This window comes from Topomyia yanbarensis, chromosome 2 (assembly GCF_030247195.1).
Source record: "Topomyia yanbarensis strain Yona2022 chromosome 2, ASM3024719v1, whole genome shotgun sequence".
Lineage (NCBI taxonomy): Eukaryota > Metazoa > Arthropoda > Insecta > Diptera > Culicidae > Topomyia > Topomyia yanbarensis.
The window spans coordinates 456,899,331-456,903,222 of record NC_080671.1 but is presented as its reverse complement, the minus strand read 5'-3'; the positions used below and the strand labels follow the sequence as shown (position 1 = coordinate 456,903,222).

At 36.3% G+C, this 3,892-nt stretch overlaps 1 long non-coding RNA gene across 1 annotated transcript; it reads right to left on the bottom strand.

Annotated features, from left to right (window-relative positions):
* Positions 1-2,687: 2,687 nt before the first annotated feature.
* On the bottom strand, positions 2,688-3,434 carry LOC131682277 (uncharacterized). The gene is made up of 2 exons (XR_009304052.1): positions 3,283-3,434; positions 2,688-3,224 (listed from the first exon to the last, which is right to left on the bottom strand). It is a non-coding gene; the product is annotated as an uncharacterized LOC131682277 (long non-coding RNA).
* Positions 3,435-3,892: the final 458 nt, after the last annotated feature.

Here is a 3,892-nt window from a genome sequence, read left to right as displayed (position 1 = left end):
TTTCGCTACCCTGCTTACTGTTGTTGTATATTTGGTACAAAAAACGTGAAGGTTCTAAAGACAAACAAATAATATTTACAACAAAAATCCAAACGATGGAACCAACGGTTACAGGTTACACCACTGTAGAGCACGAAAAAATAAGCTTACTTCAAGAATTTTTATGGCTCAATAAAAAGATGAATCAACATCTTGTTGAATGGGATTTATAACATAAGTATTGAATCAAACAAAATAATTTCTTCGAGATATTTCTTCACAAGATGGCGGCTGTGCAGCATTTTCACCTCATGTGCGTTTTTTTTGGAGGGGGTCCACGGCCGGAAATCTATCTCCCGTGATTTTTGACCTAGCGCCAAAAACTAAAGTTTTTTCTGATTCCTTATGTCAATAGCGACGTACGTAGGATTTTTTTGATATTTTGATTTTACGCGAAATGGCGCACTTTTGAGTGAAAAAACGTCGAAAATGTCATAAAAATCTAAACAAAATCATTAATTAATAAAAAGGCAAGCAATAAAAAACATTAAATTCTGCGTACGTCGCTGGAAAAATCAATTTTGAATATGCTGTGAAAATTTCAAAGCGATTAAAAATCATTCGTTCGAGTTACATTTCCGTTCAGCTCAAAAAAGTGGTTTCGAGAAAAACGCGCTTTTCAGTACACATGGGATATACATAAGAGGCGTTGCGGCAGAATTGAAAATTTGTATATTTATGAGTTGTTTTCGTCTTCCATGTTTTGGGATATCATTTTTAACTACCTAAACTACCATTAAAGACTAATAAATAGAAAATCGATTGGTTTAAGATTCTAGAGTGGTGTAACCGCTTAAACAATTTATTATTTAAAGTCCATAATTGGCTAAACGTTATTTTGCTAATAGTGGTGCATACTATCGAGAACGTTACAGAGTTGCATTGTTAGGCGCTAGCCATTCCAAGGACCGAGAGATCTTTTCTAACATTACACTTATTAGTCAGACAATATAGCCAAATCTGACTGTTTGAAATTAAATCAAATGCTTATAGAAATAGAGTGGACATTTACATCTTTTGAAATGTTTGTATCAGTTGCTGTTCTGCAACACATGAAAAATGCCAAATACAATTATTTATTTGCTTCAAATAATTATGTGGTCTTTGAAATAGAAATCTGACATTTTAGCCTGGTGGGGCTTATTATACCATCCTACCCAACTACTCCACTAACCATGCATATAAAATTTGAGAGACCTACTTTGCAAATTCAAATTATCAGCACGATTACCTAATCAAGCTTGAAATACCAAAAGTTCAGTAATTGAACTGAGAATTTGACAATTTCAAAAGCTGATTTTCAGCGAAGTAAATCTGTCAAACGGGTTAAATCCAAATTGCTGAGCTTTCAACATTATGGATTGTCAAAACGTTAAGTTCAACGAAATTTTGCTGATGTCATGCAAAAATTGTGAAAGCGTCAAATCCCGGTTACAAAATAATAAATTACAGTTAATTACTTCCTATAGTCTGCGATCTGTCTGATAATGAATTGACAATTATAACTTAACAAATTGAACCTGACACTGGATGCAGACAGTGAATCTTCCTTTTGTCGATAATAGCTTACACAACCCCCCTTAAGTTCCGACACGATTTAGGCGATTTTTCCGTATTCAACTTTTTGCGTCATTTTGTCTAGTCTGTCCAGTCTCAACTTTCACAACTCAAGCTACTATATCATTTAAATAACGATCAAAATGAAAATATTTGTAGAAAACTATTCGCCGTCATAGTGTTACTTAGGTTGTATGGCCTGGATTTATTTACAATCTTTTATTTAACCTTAGTTTGGATTCTTTCGAAAGCAGTAAAATATAAGAAAACTTCCATTTGGTTATTGTGTTCTTTGTGAGAAGATATAACTAGAAAAGGGTACAAATTGTGGTTATATATTCTTTTCTTTTCCTCTTGTTAAACTAACTAAAAAATTGTGGGTAAATTAAACAGCTTCACTCATTTTGATAGCCATAAGTAAACTAACAAGCGAAAACAATTTTTATTTAATGCAGATTTGTATCCAATTATAAAATTTCGTTCCACGGTTTGTTTCAAAATTATTCGACTTCTGCTAACCTGCAATATAACTCTTTGACATGGCATTTTCAAATGAGTGTGCAACACCTTATAGATAGGACGATAAAGAATATCAAAAAGATCACATTTAAAACTCGATTATACCTGTTTTTCGTACGGGATCAAACTTGCTTACTTGCCCTCATACGGTTTGTGTGCAACATGGTCCATAATATTGCACATAAAAGTCGAAAAGTTGATTCAAATTATTGAGATGTATGCAAGAGGAACATAGCGCCTCATTACACTGTTTTCATTTGGCTTCAGGATGTAGCCATTTCTGCGATGACAGGTACTAACGTCTTAGACCGGACTACACTCAGGTCCAAAATCAAAGATAGTACCGTGTGGCGGTACCAACTAGCTTTAAGCTTCCCGCTACTAGTGTTCGCCGCTATAGTTGTAATATAAGATGCCATTACACCATCAATATATTGATCAATACACGGGTCCCTATTCTCAGCCACCCATTGACAAGAAGAAAATTTATGAGAATAGAACCCCTGGTTTGCCAATATTTCAGATTGTTTAAAGTTCATATACGAACTGTATATAAATAAAATGAATACCAGTTAAATTTTAACGAAACAAAATAGAAATACGATGTATTTACTTAACATAAATAGACGACCCAGTCCGCGGACATAATCACAACCAAATTGTGTCGGTACCATTAAAACCACCTTGTCAGTTTATTTGTCATATCTGAAAGCTTTTCTTTCCAAAGTTGCACCAAGCTCTGCCACAACGAAACACAATAATTGAGCGTGAAGCTCACGTACTGCGCGAGCGGGGAATCATCTCGCCAAATTACTGTGGACATCGGGAAATAAGCAGAAAACTCTTGTGTTCTTTGCTTCATCCACCTCCTTGTATACCAGACAGATGCTCCGACTGCCAGTAACACAACTAACCAGCCCAAGCAACCGCGACCGGCGGAACCCGATCGACGACGATTGTTCCGCTGAACACCACTGAACACAGCCGCTGCTCGATGATCAGACCCCCATGGATCATGTTTTCGGTTGTAAAATGACAAAGAATTTCGAATATCCGCGGCTCGCTGCTCTTTTTTGGACATCGATGTTCCCATTTTTACGGTACTCTAGCTGAAATCGTAACTATAAAGCATGAAAATACACTATATGATTGCAATAATGTGCTTACCAGCTCGATTCGTTGGCGATTGCACTGAAGCTAGCTGCCGCATAACCGGTCGTGACAGAACAGCGATTGGACGAGAGCGAATTCTATTGTATCTCGGCAAAAGGGCCTAAGCCGCATCAAAAATCGGCCAGAGACAAAATTCATTTGAAATGGGTAAATATCTGACGAAGAACAATTTAACTAAGTTAGTGCCGGATTCTGACGAGACGAAATCGAAACGCATATTCCATAACTAATTTAGTTATAGGTTTTGTGCTCTTCACGTGCAAAGATAAGTTTAAACAATTTTCTCCCTAATGGAGAAAGAATAATTGTTACCAAAATTGTTCTCCACTAACGAGAAATATAGCCTAAGAATTAAATTTAACCGATTTCATCCCTGGCCAAGCTAAGCACAGATGTTTACAAACAGTGTAAAAAGACCTACATTCTGCATGTTACGTTTCGTCCGGAATAAGATGCGAACAAGTATCGACGAACATATGATTACGGCCTGAAAGCCGTAAACAAACCGTTACACGCCAATCACAGATGTTGGTAGTAAATGAAAGAGAAAAGTTTTCTCTTTCATAAACTGTTGTGAACTGTGTTCGACTAGTAACGGTTTGTC